Source organism: Kogia breviceps, chromosome 5, assembly GCF_026419965.1.
Source record: "Kogia breviceps isolate mKogBre1 chromosome 5, mKogBre1 haplotype 1, whole genome shotgun sequence".
NCBI classification, from domain to species: Eukaryota; Metazoa; Chordata; class Mammalia; order Artiodactyla; family Physeteridae; genus Kogia; species Kogia breviceps.
In genome coordinates, this window is record NC_081314.1 from 11,120,672 (window position 1) to 11,136,150 (window position 15,479).

Here is a 15,479-nt window from a genome sequence, read left to right on the forward strand (position 1 = left end):
ACTGTTACATAAAATAAGCCAGAATTTGGGATTAGAACACCATTTGATGGACTCTCTCCAGAGAAATCTTCAGTGCTCGTGATTTACCCCTCCCCTTATTTCTACACTCCACCCATACCCCCCGAACCCATGCATGCGAGGCATTGCATCATAACTTACTTGAGAGACTCAAGAGGAAGGTGACTCTAACAATTTTATTTTCACTGAACTAGGCCAAAAGGGAGGACCTGCTGATTTAATCCTGATGCAGGAAAGGGAACACTGAAAGGAATGCAGCAGTAAAGAAGGGAGATAGTCATTCTCTTCATAAGAAGTCAATACATTTTCCTGGATCTGGTAGCCTCAGGCAGATGTTTGATAAGCGTTGTTGGTTGAGAAGGAATCACCATCTGGCGTGAAATGCATCTTAGTATAATTAATTTCTCATTTAATAAATATATTCCATTTTGCTTAGTATAATTAATTTCTCATTTAATAAATGTATTCCATTTTGCTGGACCACTCTGAAGCCAAAGGAATATGATTCTGTTGGGAGGACCTTGGATCTGAAAGGTGGATCAGATCCACCTTTGCTGCTGTGCTTAAGTCACAAGGAACCACTGCCCCCAAATCTGGTATGTTCAAAGGAGAACTCATCAAGGGTTGCATTTTGGGGTGACATCTGTCTTCAAGTCTGCTTTGGTGGTGTAGGCTTCCATTTGGTACTACATTCCATTCTGATAGAAAAATAATGTTTTGCTTATCCATAAAATTTAGTAGCAGCCAAGGACAGATATGCTACTTCCTGCCAGATAACAGGCAAAACATTCTACCTTTCAAACACAAACATTCTGTTAAGCCCAGGGGAACGTCTGGAGGAGAGCTGACCCTGTTCAACTTCAGTTTCAGTAGCCCTGTGGACCTTTTTTTTCTTTTTTTTTTTTCCTGCTGGTTTGCTATTAAATAAACACGAAAAGGAAGAACTAAAGAAATATGCAGATAGATACTTTAAAGACCTCACCTCACCAGTAGAGATTACAAAAGGGAAGGACTTACCTATTGGGACCAGCACATATAGCTACCCTTTTGTTGATGCACACTTGAGGACAGTTTACTGGGAGGGGGCCGTAAGGGAGAGGCAACACAGGAGGTTTAGAACTGGGTTCTAACGCTGGTCCTACCATTCACTTGCCATGTGTCTTTGGCCACGTAGCTTAACCTTCCTCAATGTCCTCAGTTTCTCCTTGTAATATGTAGATAATATTATCTCTCCTGTGGGGATGTTTGAATGATTACAAATAATGTATACAAAATGCTGACCACAGTTCTGGCTTGCAAGAGGGCTTCAATAAGTGGCAGCTATTAGCATTGCAATGTGGAAAGCACAAAGTCCAAGAGGATTTTAACACCGAATATTTTGCAGGAACCTACCATATATGCTTTCCAAATTCAGTATTTAAGACTCTAAAATTAAACCGGCATTACACGGACTGATCACTCAATTTACCAACAAACTATCTTTTTTTTTTTTTTTTTTTTTTTTTGCGGTATGCAGGCCTCTCACTGTTGTGGCCTCTCCTTTGCGGAGCACAGGCTCCGGACGCGCAGGCCCAGCGGCCATGGCTCACGGGCTCAGTCGCTCCGCGGCATGTGGGATCCTCCCGGACCGGGGCACGAACCCGTGTCTCCTGCATCGGCAGGCGGATTCTCAACCACTGCGCCACCAGGGAAGCCCCAAACTATCTTTTTATATCTTACTAGTTTATTTTATTATGGTTTGAAAAGCCAGAAATTATTTTTTTTTTCTTGGTCGTCATTTTGGTAATTTACTGAGTCCTTTTTTTTAAATCCAGAAGTTTGAAGGCAAAACGTTTTCAAAGTAAATAATTTAATAGAACCAGTGTTCTCTTTCCTCTCCACTGCCACCTACACAGACCGGTTGGTGCCAGAGCCAAAGATTGTCAGGCAATCCAAGGCAGAAGATGGCAGAGGCGCTTGTCTGGTTCTCTGAGACCTTCCATTTCATTACATTCCCCAAATTCTGGCGTTAAGTTTGTGGGGATTATCATACGTTTCCTGTGATGAAGTAACCTGGGGCTTCACCATCACATACGCATCCATGGTTGGTATGCACTGACCTCCTCCTGACGATGTTTCATTAGCATTAAGTGATAAAGCAGGCTTTTCACACACACAAACATGGATTTTGCTATTTCTCTGCATAAAATTTTTTAGAGCTTCTCTCTCTCTCTCTCTCTTTCTCTCTCGCAGTCTCGCTCTTTCTCTCTCTAACACACACACACACACATACACAATGGATATGAAAGCAGCACAATCCTCTATTGTTTTCATCTAGATGGCATTCTCCTCTTCTATCACTGGCTCACCTCTGTTTCCATTTGGATGCTTTCTAGCAATGGCCCTGAGGCATTTTTTTTAAAACTGGATTTTCCAAGAAGGTGGTAATAGGTTTGAATAAAAATCTAAGGAATACACTTAATCCAGAGGAGACAGGGAGGTATAATTATTGAATTTCACCCTTTATCTTGAAGACTTTGTAATTTCTATATAACCTTAGTCCCATTTAAGTAGTAAAGTTCAACACTAGCTGGTAGCATACCCAGTTAGTGGTGGGTAAAATGGTAATACAAAATAGACCAGACCAAAGAAATCCAAAAAACAAAAAACAAAATGAGAGAGAGAGAGAGAGAGAGAGAGAGAGAGAGAGAGAGAGAGAGAGAGAGAGATCTCCTACCATAAAAGGAGCAGAGGGGAATTATCCAAAAGCAGCCTTCACCACCTGCCACTTGCCCTCCAGATAGGAGGAGCCGCATCTCCAGCACCTCCTTCTGACCCACCCTGGCTACCAGTTTCTTCCCTTACAAACAATATGAATAATTCACTAGTTTTTAACCCATCTCAGAGAGAGACATCTGCATCCCAAATGCTTTTTATTACCAACATGTTACTTATTTCATAATTGAGCCATTGAGGAACATTTCTCTCCCAAATTCTCTGTTTCTCCCATGTGCTCTCATGACATATAAATAAAGACAGTAGATCTTTCGAAGATCTTGCCATGGGCGCACTGAACAAGGCCTGGGAGCTCTTGTGTCTCACACATTCTGATTGACCTAAGGAGAGCCAAGCCCTGGTAGTGGTGGTGGTGATGGTGAGCGACTTTGGATGTTTTGAATTAATAAAGTTGACATAAGCTAAACCCTGAATAGAGAGTAGGATTGATTCAAGCCACAGTTAATTTATGCTTCACGATGTTATCTGCTATACTTCCTCGATCATTTCTTCTTGTGTAAATACAACTCTCAAAACCTCACCTTTCGGGCTTCCCTGGTGGCGCAGTGGTTGAGAGTCCGCCTGCCGATGCAGAGGACACGGGTTCGTGCCCCGGTCCGGGAAGATCCCACATGCCGCGGAGTGGCTGGGCCCGTGAGCCATGGCCACTGAGCCTGCGCGTCTGGAGCCTGTGCTCCGCAACGGGAGAGGCCACAACAGTGAGAGGCCCGCGTACCACAAAAAAATAAAAAACCTCACCTTTCTCTCCAGATATACTTAGATGTCATTATTTACTTACATTCTCCTGTGCATTGCCTGCTAGCCCACAGCTGCCATATACGTCCCCTACCCGAGCAGGCAGTGAGTGAAAGGCCATGGCTTAAGCACGGGGTCTCCTCCATGACCCCACTCCTGTTTCTTGTACCTTGGTCTGGTTATCTGATTTTGTCTCTTATCTCCCCTTCTGCAGATCACTGTCAGCCTCAGCTTCTGACCACTCCCTCCTTGTTCTGCATCAGAGTTTGTGTACCCCTACTTCAGTGGTATTTAACCTTTTTGAGGTCATGGAATAAATGGTGAAGGTGTATGAAAGTTAAGGACTCTCCTTCCAGCAAAGTGCTTGTGTGCATTTATGTTGGGTTCACATCCATCCCTGGACTCCCTGAATCACTGATTCCCTGGCTGCCTTGCTGGTTGTGTATATACTCATTGTGACTTGCTCACCTGGGTCTAACTTGAAGCGTTGTACTGACCCGCCTCTACCCCAGTCCTCCACCAAGTCTTCCAGTCTGCATTTTCCCCAGCCTCTGACCTATTGTCCACCTAGATGTGCAAAACCTATCTTCTTGAATCTTTAAGACTGCTTCAGGGCCCGGGGCTCAGGGCCGTAACCCTAGGAGCTTGTGCTCCTTCGGGGCTCAGCAATGGCCTTGGTATATGAAGTGTTGACCCTGGTGCTTGGCATCTGACTCCAAGTCTTAGTAACTATCTTTATTACATGGATGGGAAAAACCTATTAATTGCTTGAGTTAGAAATCTCTCAATTTTTACAAGTTTTATTGGTTTGAGATTCAAATATACTGTAAAGTCTACATTGTTATCCTAGATAAAGCTGTATCCTGAAGATGTAGTATCAGAGGTGACTCTACTGTGGAACTTTAGCATTCTGCAATATGTACTTTATAGCAACTGCTAGACACATATAATGTAATTTAAAAGCATTATGTGAAAGCAAAACCCTCTTTGGTAAGATTTGTTGGTCCACAGCTCCCAAGCTTCAAACATAAAATCAAAATCTGTAGAGGGGAGGGTGCTTTGCCCCCAAAGATAAACTTGTACTCAAGCAAAATTATCTGCAACTCTATTTAGTTGCAACTCTATTTATGGATGCAGATTCTCAATTAGGTTGTGATTTGGGGCCCAGATGCTCACTTAATTGCTAATAAATAGAAGAACAGGAGAAGGATCTGGGGATATGAGTTGATCAGTGCAAATATTTTCTGAGAGTTGGCTTGTCACCAGGTGAAACTCCATCAAGCTGTCTCAGGAAGCTGTTTATAACAGGAGTGAGTTTTGTTTAACACAGGAATGAAAGGCACCCAGGTTAGGAAAGCTTTTCATAGGACATTGTCTATGAAAAGTCCTTTGACCCAGCCAGAGGAAGCTAGTCTGTCATTCAGCCCCTCATCTCTGTCCTCAGCCCACAGCATCTGTGAAGCACCGCAGGCCTCAATGAAAGCAAGTGCCTGTTTTCAGATTCCTTTTATCTCTATGCAGCGTGCAGTGAGCTGTGAATTGGTGATTGCCATGAAAGCAAACTCCGTCGGTTTCATGATTTTTCCTTGATTGTCGCTGATCCGCAATCCTATACAACTTCATTAGATACTTTCTGTTCATGAACATTTTTGCTTCAGGTATAGCAATGGGATTTCTGTGGTATGTCTATCTTGGTGTCCCCTTCTCCAGCAAGGCTGCTGGAAGTTAAACTCTGCTGGATTCGTAAAACAACCGTGGATCTTTGGCTCTTAACTATGGTTAACAATTTAGATGCATCTTCTTTTTTGATACTATCCCAATAACCTTCTGCTTTACAGGCCTCATTAAGAAAAAGATGAATTCAGTACATGATCTAACTCTAAACGTATTTCTCATTCCACCTCAGAAGATTCTTATAATGTTCTGACACCTTAATTGGAATTCCCGAATGCCTCTATATTCTTAGAAGAAGAGCTCAGTTTTTATTGATTTCTTTTGAGCAAATGGTGAAAGATAATCATTCCAACAAAAATATTGATATAAATAACAGTAACAACAATAATAACAGCTCACGTTTATGGAGTGCTTTCTATGTTCCAAGTAGAAGCACTGTACACGTATTAACCCAGTTAATCCCCACTCTATGAAGGAGGCACAATTGTTATTATCACCATTTTGTAGATGAAGGCACTGTGACACAAGTAAGTAATTACTATAAAGAGACAGTAGTCAGCACATGGCAGCACAGGGTGGACAACTGCATGAGATGCTGTGAGGCCTGAGTTAGTGCTGGCATGAACATCAAGAGACATGGAGTGTACGGAGTTTCATAACAAACTCGTTCGATGTGGAGAAGAGCCCTCCACGAAGAAATCCTGGCCTGCAAGCAGCAGTAGGTGGTCAGCAAAACTCCTCATATCGAAATGAATATATTCACGAATGCAGTTTTTTTCTTGCAAATCAGTACTAGAAGTCCTAAAATCTTAACCTTCCGTGAGTAGTCTTTGCCTCTATCCTACGAACGTGACACGTTTGTTGAGTTATTTATCCGTGTGTACGCTCAGGCGATGGATCCAGGTGTTTTCACTTCCCAGTCTACATTGCACACGGGCTTTCACCCGTGAGACCTGAGTTGAATGGCTGCTGCTCCAGTGACTAGTGAGTTACTTGGGGCAAATGATTTACCATCCCTGAGTCTGTTTATCTCTAAAATGCAAATACTTTCTTCATTACATTTTTTTGGAAGGATTAAATGAGGTGAGATATATAAAGTTACTTAATTTCTCTAAGCCATAGTTTCCTCACCTATAAAATGGAAATCATAAAATAAATAAATTTTTTTTTTAAAAATGGAAATCATAATAGCACCTACTTCAGGGGGTCACTGTGAGGGTTCAGGGAGATAATGCTTATAAAAATGCTTAACATAGCGCTTGACACATAGTGAATGCTCCATAGTAACAAATACAGCGAATAATATGTATTTTGAGTTCTCAGTAAATGTTGGAGCACCTGACCCCCTTCTCCATCTCAACCTTGGGGGATTAATTTTTGGTCTTTCTTACACCTGTTAATGATTATATTTTAATTTTAACTAGATTTCCATCTTTAGTGGCTATTAACCTACTTTTCTATACCTTTTTATATCTATTATGACTAAAAGTTTCACATATTACAGTACTCTTTGGAGCTAAGATTTCACTAGTGAGGATTCAAGGAACTGAAAAATTGGAGAAAGGGTTGAAGTTCCCATTAGATCATGAGAATTAGTGTCTCTCTCTCTCTTTTAAATAGGTTCACAGTGGTGGGATTCAAATTCCTGTTTCTGCTTCAGAAAAGAAAGAAAGAGAGCAAACAAAATAAGAAGAGTATTTGCACGTTACTTTTATCTTTAGGACTCTCTCAGATTCACTTTCCTCTCAATATTAGGTGCAAGAGAAAATTTCTCAAAGCCCACAGACTAATCCAATTCTGACAAGACTTTTCAGGCTGAATCGCAAAGTAATTTAAGATCTCCTTTCAAAGAAAATGTACATGTAATTCGTAACAAACTCCTTTAACTCTTCTTCCCTTTTAACCAATTTTAAGCTCAGAGCTCTCTTTGTCACTTTACAGCTGGAACTTAATGGACCAGAGCCACTTAGGAATCTGTCAAAGACTTTATTCCGTGCTGAAATTTGTAACTGTTCTTGATGTCGTTATCAACATGGCTCCCACCTAAATCATATCGGCGCCTTCATTGCGTCCCCACTGAAGTACTGCACCTTGCTCGCTGAAAACTCAGCCATTTCCAATGGCAGGATTTGGGTAGCACAGAAAGCCAAGTACCCTCCATCCCTCTCCTGATAATCCTGGAGGAAGCTGGAAATAGATAGGGAGTCAATGACCCTGGGGGCGGGCGGTTCCTCCAGGCCGCATTATCCAACTGTCTAGTGCATGAATTGTCTCCATAACACCCTGACAGGTAACTCTTTCATTCTATGTTTAAGTATCTCCAGCGACAGAGAACTTGACTTTTATAGATCTCATTTCACTTTCCATCAGATCTAAGAATTAGGAAATTCTGAAATAGAATATAAAGCTGAAATCTTTCTCCCTCTGATGTTTTACTCGTGGACTTTATTTTGCTTTCTGGAAACACAAAGAATGAGGCCAGTCCTTCCTCTGCATGACCACCTTTCAAATGCTCACTGTAGCTGTTTCTGCTAAATTCATCTATCCTTTAAACTCCCCTCCTTCCTTACTTCTTCTTCCGCACCACCCTACTCTTTCTCCTGTGGTCTGCTATGATTTGTCAGGTTTCGTTCAGATGGTGCCATCCAGATCAAAGAAGAAAGCCCCGTCTGATCCAGCCACGGGGGGGGGGGGGGGGACGACGGAACCATGCTGACTCCTGTCCAGCTTCCTCTACTGTTATTAACATAGACTTCACCTGGAATGTTCTATACCATGCTCCCCTACCCCAAACCCTCCAGGGGATGCCCTTTCACCCCTGGAGGAAAATCCTAAGTCCTAAGAAAGTCCCGTAAACTTCCACAAGACCTGGCCCCAGCCCAGTCCCCAGCCCTGTCTCCTACCACTTTCCCCTTACCCATTCCTCTCCAGCCACACTGCCTCTGCTTCAGGGACTAGAAAACTCTCCCCACTCTTTGCATGCAGGACTCCAATTAATAATGTTTTTCAGAGAAGCCTTTCCTGACCATCCTAACTAAAACAGTACCCTTATCACTCTCTATTCCATCTCTTCAGGCTGCTTTCTTTTTCTTTTCTGTCTCTGTCCTTAAGTCATACGTTTACTTGCTTAGCTATTTACTATGTTAATTTCTCCACTGGAACGTAAGGAACATGAGATCGGAAGCTTTGTCTTGTTCCCTGCTGGATCTTTAGTGTCTAGAAAAATGTCTGCACATAGCAGGTGCTCAAGAAACATTTGTTGTTAGAATGAACCCATTAATTCAGCCTGAGATCGTATTATTCTGGGGGCAGCCATGATATGCTAACTCCTACTTCCCACAAAATTCTCCTTGTCTTGTGGTGCCAGACATCAAAATGGCAAAGTGATATTTGTCAAGGATTTGGAAAAATCACTGCTTGGTGTGAATCTGGACCCTAAGGGAGCAGTCATTAGCTAAACAGTCCTTCAGAAGCTGAAAGAGTTCATTAATGTGCCCTCCTGAAACACAGCCCTTGACCCTGCAGGGCTGTTGGCCCTCGGGAAGGTGAGACCCTGTGGTTCTAACTCAAGCTCAGTGAACCACTTATTATTAAAAGGCAGCCTTTCTAGCCTCCCAGGGTGCCTGGAATGCCCCCAATTCCTGAAGTCATTATGTTTTACAGCAGGTTCTCTTGACAGAACTTCATCAGCCTTTGGCAGAGCATAAGCCAGAATAATAGGCAAGTAGATGCCAGAATGAATTCCAATGTGTACACACAATTCCTGGCCCCATACGATCAATTCCTTATTCATAATTAAGCAACTTCTTGAGAAAGGGCAGGTTGGTAGAGTTATTAAAAGGTAAATAATAGATAAGGATCCACTTATTTCTTTTTTGGCGGGGGAGATAAAATTTTAAACACAAAATAGCACTGTAATTAGTTTTTCTTCTACTTTCTTACCTGTGAAACTCAGGGCCAACCAAACAGAGCAGCTTGTACAAATTGCCATCACCCCTCTATGCTGCATTTCTCCTTAAAAGGTATCCTTCACAGCAGAATGACAAGGCAACTCTAGATAGATGGGGAGGAAAGAAGCTAGAGGCACCCAGACATAAAGGTCACAAGATGCGTCATCCTGTGGGTTTTTGCCTGTTTTCCAAACTGGGTTGAGGGAGCAGACCTGAAACAAAAGTTGCTAAATGCCTCCGTACTAAAAGGAGCATCAGGGCTCCCCAGCACTTAGAACCACACACCTCCCAACAGGCTTAACTGGCAACAGAATCGGCCTCATTTCCTCCAATTCGTACCCCATCTCCTTGGTCTCAAAACAGTGTATGAAAGGAGTGGGGAAGAAAGGGGCTCCTCCTTGGAGAGACTGCGGTGTTTGAGGTGTGAAGCTGTTACCCCTCTCCATGAGGGAGCTTCCTCTCCCCTAAGTCAAGTGGGAGAAACGCCTCTGGAATCACCCAAATAGATGGCGGCTGCCCGCGCGAGGAAGGCTGCCAGCTTGTCCCCATGAGAGGAACTGCAGAGGGGCTGAGCACCTCTCCAAACAGAGCAGGCAAGGAGGTTCTTGGATGTGACTTCTTGGAGTGAGAAAGCAGAAGAACACAGGCACTGGCCTACAGATGTCTGAAAGAGGAGTCAGCTGGAGTCCTCTGTGTCAGCAGGAGCCGAAGGCTCCCTAGTTTGGTGTGTTTGGGGAGTGGGCAAGGTGAGCCCTCCTAGAAGAGTGCTCCATGGCCCATGGAGGGTGCTCAGGGGTGCCCCAACTAAAGGGGACTGGAGGTCAAGAGAGGTGTGAGAGCCACCCAATTCCCCAGGTGGCCCCTGATCCAAGCCATAGAAAAGGGCTGGGAATATATAGCGCTGGCAAGGCAGAAGGAGAACTGAGTGGTCCCTGTGAGGGGATTCTTAATAAGTTGGAGGTGCCACCGTGTCAGCAGGGGCTTCCAAGAAACGTGCCAAGCAGGGACAAGAGTGAGGCCAGGGACCCTGTCCTTCGTGGCCAAACAATTGGCCACAAAAGGTGGAGAGCTTGGCTCCCCATCACTCCTCCATGCCTCTAACGCCAGGGGGCGCTGGTGCTCAGGAGGGAGGTGGAAGTGAGCGTTCCTGAGCACTTTTGGGGGTGGGGGGGCGGTGCCGCGTCGGGTTTTTGTTGCTGTGCGTGGGCTTTCTCTAGTTGCAGTGAGCGGGGCCACTCTTCCTTGCGAAGTGCGGTCTTCTCACTGCGGTGGCTTCTCTTGTTGCAGAGCACGGGCTCTAGGCGCGCGGGCTTCAGTAGTTGTGGCGCACGGGCTTAGTTGCTCCGCGGCACATGGGATCTTCCCGGACCAGGGCTCGAACCCGTGTCCCCGGCATTGGCAGGCGGATTCTTAACCACTGCGCCACCAAGGGCGCCATTCCTCCCTTTCAAGTCATCCTGCCTGCTGCCCTAGAAGAACCTTGCTTTGAAGATTTAGGTTTTAAGCTGGACATCACTAAGTTGTGCTAACCGAAAGGAACTGAATAATGGAATTTGACCAAGACATCATTAATGGAACTATACACCCAGCACAAAGAAGGATTCAATGTAGTACAGTTGGAAGAAACAAGAACTCTGAAAAAACTGGTGCTAGTAGTTTCAATGTTTTTGTTAGGGATTAAAGATTTGGCAGAGAAGATGGAAGGTCCTTTTTGTATATCTTTGGCTATAGTAATCATCTTCCCATCTTTTTCTTGATTACGTTCATAGAAATTCAAAAAAGGGATGTAATGTATATGCTTAAAACTTTCCTTTTAAAATTTTAAAGTGGCACTGATTCATGTTAACAAGAGAAGTGAGACTGGACTGGGAGATAGAGAAGCAGGGTGTCCCAATCAGGCACCCAGAATACTGAGTAGATTGTGGGAGTTTGGGAGGACCGGTCAGAGTCGAGCATCATTATGAACGAAGGCTGCCCAGGAGCTTGAGGTTGTTGAGTAGTTTCTGTGAGTAATTATGGGGAAAATATTTTAGCAGTAGCAGTAAAGAGTAACAGGAGTCGGTGGTGATGGAAGCTGGGTGGTCTTGAGAAAGATTGTAAGAATCAGGAGAGGACTTCCCTGGTGGCGCAGTGGTTGGGAGTCCGCCTGCCGATGCGGGGGACACGGGTTCGTGCCCCGGTCCGGGAAGATCCCACGTGCCGCGGAGCGGCTGAGCCCGTGAGCCGTGGCCGCTGCGCCTGTGCGTCCGGAGCCTGTGCTCCGCGACGGGAGAGGCCACAACAGTGAGAGGCCCGCGTACCGCAAAAAAAAAAAAAGAAAAAGAATCAGGAGAGCGATGACTCAGTAGGGTCCAGAATGGGAAGCTGGCCAGAGTTTTGGAAGGGATGGCATTGGCGTCAGTGATGGTGATTCCATTTATAGAATACGGGCCGGGCATCAGGCTGTGTCCTGGGCATACAAGCAGGAAAAAGACCCAGGCCAGGCCTAGCAAAGCTGAAGTCCGGGAGCAGAAGAGAGGCATGAAAGCAGGTTTCTGGGAGAAGCCCTGCATCTCACCTGCTAGTGGGATGGGAGAGGAGGGTTCTGTTGCCCCATGCAAGGTGCTCCGCGCTCTCCTTGCACATGGGACAGTGCTGCTTGTGTTCCGTCCACACATGGAATCCAAGGTTCTGGTGCCTGAACTCCTATTGCCCTTAGTATCAGAACCACACTCACTCAACGGTCCTGATGTGGGTTCATGTTTGCCTCCCAACAAGATCACTTTTTCAAGGGAAAACCAAGGAATCTACATTTTGAACTTAGTAGCTATATGATCTTTATTTCTCTGACTCTTAGTTTCTGTAGTTTATTTTTAAAAAGGAGGTGGGGACGGGGACTTCCCTGGTGGCGCAGTGGTTGAGAGTCCGCCTGCCAATGCAGGGGACACGGGTTCGTGCCCCGGTCCGGGAGGATCCCACGTGCCGCGGAGCGGCTGGGCCCGTGAGCCGTGGCCGCTGAGCCTGCGCGTCCGGAGCCTGTGCTCCACGACGGGAGAGGCCACGGCAGTGAGAGGCCCACGTACCGCAAAAATAAAAATAAAAAAAGGAGGGGGGAAGAAAAGAAAGAAAAGAATGGATAACCATATACCTGCCCTAATTACCTGGCAGAGATGTTATAGGATCAAATACAGTTATAATGCAGGCATAAGAGGACTAAATATTACATAAATGTGAGGGCTTTTGTATATACTTAAGGTGGAATTTAAAGCTCTGAGTGATGCCAGCTACCTGCCTTTACCCCTCCGCCAGTGCCCACATACATGCTCCCAGGCTCCAGCCATAACTATATAGTTCCACTTTGAAGTGCCCTCAACTCTCCTGCCTCCTTGCCTTTGCTTCCCCCTTTCCACTATCCGGAATGCCTGCTTCCCATCACTGACTGTTGACTTGCTCAAATGCCATCCCCTCTATTCTACACGAGTGCCCCTTTCCTCATTTGCCCCATTAAATGTTGCACATCTCTCACAATCACTCTCAGCACTGTGACTTGAGCTAGTTGTCATCTCTATCTTAGGCTTCTCTGCCTATGCCTTGCATATGGTCAGTAAAATGTTTGTTGGCTCAAATTCTGCTTCTCCTTTCCATGTCCTTCCCTGCCTGCCCGCCGCTCCCTGCATCGAATCCATCACCTGGTACATAGCAGGTACCCCACGCCTCCCGACTAACATCCTGAAGTGCTTTAGGGCTGGCAAATCAATGAACGAGTCTCCATAGGTGAGGAGAATTAAGCTCTTCCCTTCAGTTAAATCAGATCTCACAGGGAAGGTATGAAATTAGGCTGCACCCTTCTGGGTGGGGATCAGAGCCCAGGAAGAAAACAGCATCTCCCAAAATGCAGACTATGAACCAGTGGAGATACCCAGATGATTTTAGGTGACACAAAGGGGAACTTTTTTTTTTCAAATTTAATAATTACCTAATCTCATGTGTATTAAAAAGCAACATAGGAAGCAAATCAAAACTATGATTTCATAAATATTATTTATTAAAAGCTTTTGCATTTGAATAAAAATGAGTTGATTTAAGAACAAACATTGCATAAGTAATGGTACGGAATATGGCCAAAAGAAGTGATGGTGGTGCTTCAAGCTAGGGAAGCATCGGGACAGAGGAAACACTTCCAGCAAGTGCAAAGGTGAAGATGGGGTTGAAGAGATGCCTGTTCAAAGGATCGGATCTGCTGGGAGCAGCCTTAGGAATTAACAGAATTATTTACAAAACTGTGTTACTGTGCGAAAACCTTTGTTTGAAAGACAGACAGCAACTGGAAGGTTTCCTCATCACTACTGTTTTTTTTACACACACAGCCATGGGCACCAAGTTTCAGAATGGCCATGGGGTTTTACACCCTTTCTCAGGACTGTCAGCTACAAAGGACCCAAATACGGGTTTGCTTTTCCTTTTTTTCTGCAAAGCACAACACTTTACAAAAAGAAGAACACTTCAAAGGCAATTCCTTTCTCAGATACATATCAGGGCTCCATTTGAGATCCACATTCATCTTCCTTATCCAATTACATGATCAAAGCAGAAGTGTTTGAAACAACCTAATCAAAAAATGGGCAGAAGACCTAAATAGACATTTCACCAAAGAAGACATACAGATGGCCAAGAAGCACATGAAAAGCTGCTCTACATCACTAATTATTAGAGAAATGCAAATCAAAACTACAATGAGTTATCACCTCACACCAGTTAGAATGGGCATCATCAGAAAATCTACAAACAACAAATGCTGGAGAGGGTGTGGAGAAAAGGGAACCCTCTTGAACTGTTGATGGGAATGTAAACTGGTGCAGTCACTATGGAGAACAGTATGGAGGCTCCTTAAAAAACTAAACATAGAATTACCATATGACCCAGCAATCCCACTACTGGGCATATACCCAGAGGAAACCATAATTCAGAAAGACACATGCACCCCAATGTTCACTGCAGCAGTATTTACAATAGCCAGGTCATGGAATAAACCTAAATGCCCATCGACAGACGAATGGATAAAGAAGATGTGGTCCCTATATACAATGGAATATTACTCAGCCATAAAAAGGAACAAAATTGGGTCATTTGTAGAGACGTGGATGGATCTAGAGACTGTCATACAGAGTGAAGTAAGCCAGAAAGAGAAAAACAAATATCGTATATTAACGCATATATGTGGAACCTAGAAAAATGGTACAGATGAACCAGTTTGCAGGGCAGAAATAGAGACACAGATGTAGAGAACAAACGTATGGACACCAAGGGGGGAAAGTGGTGGGGAGGGGTGGTGGTGGGATGAACTGGGAGATTGGGATTGACATGTATACAATAATATGTATAAAGTGGGTAACTAATAAGAACCTGCTGTATAAAAAAATAAATAAAATTCAAAAAAAAAAGCAGAAGTATTTAGCCTACTTTGGGGGTTTAAAGACATCCAGGGAAAAATTAGAAACATTTAAAACTACCTTTTTTAGGTCTTCCCTGGTGGCGCAGTGGTCGAGAGTCTGCCTGCCGATGCAGGGGACGCGGGTTCGTGCCCCGGTCCGGGAAGATCCCACATGCCGCGGAGCGGCTGGGCCCGTGAGCCGTGGCCACTGAGCCTGCGCGCCCGGAGCCTGTGCTCCGCAACGGGAGGGGCCACAGCAGTGAGAAGCCCGCGCACCGCAAAAAAAAACAAAAAAAACAACAACAAAAAAAAAAACTACCTTTTTTATGCCACACTTTCCTGGAGGAGAATTGGAACCCAGTCCCCCTGTTCTCTCTTAACTAGTCTTTAGACACAAAAAGTCGTGTCAGAGTTAACATACTCTCATCATCCGAGCCACAAGAGATTCAGTTACATCTCTGTAAAATCCTATCTAATCTCAAGTCAGTGTGCCTGGTGTATAAGAGCTACAAAGTCCCTTCCAGCAGCCGCTGAGAAACTATTGATTTTGTCTGATTAGCTTTAAAGACCTTGTATTAAAATAAAAACTGCAAAAAAGAAATCTGAAAAGTTACTTCATTAGTCTCCCGAAAGCTACTGGTTCTAGCACATCTGTTCATTTCGTTGCTACAATAGGGAGCTCATGTTTCCTAAAATAGGACACACCTTGTCCTTTACATTAACACTGTGGGATTTGAGGCCCCGATTACAAAAAGAAAATAGCAAATATGACATCTCAAAAATATTTAAGTCAACAGACTGCCTATTGGTGGATTGATTTTTCTCTGTGGATATAAATCTGTTGGCAGCCACCAGAATCGGGGTATAAAAGATGACCTCAGGCAGCTGCTGCCATTTGTTTCAGTGGGAAAATGAGG

General features: G+C 44.4%; 1 protein-coding gene across 2 annotated transcripts in view; it reads left to right on the forward strand.

The window, feature by feature from the left end:
• SLC9A9 (solute carrier family 9 member A9) overlaps positions 1–15,479 on the forward strand; it is a 719,922-nt gene that overhangs the window by 387,106 nt on the left and 317,337 nt on the right. The gene's annotated exons all lie outside the window — the stretch shown is intronic.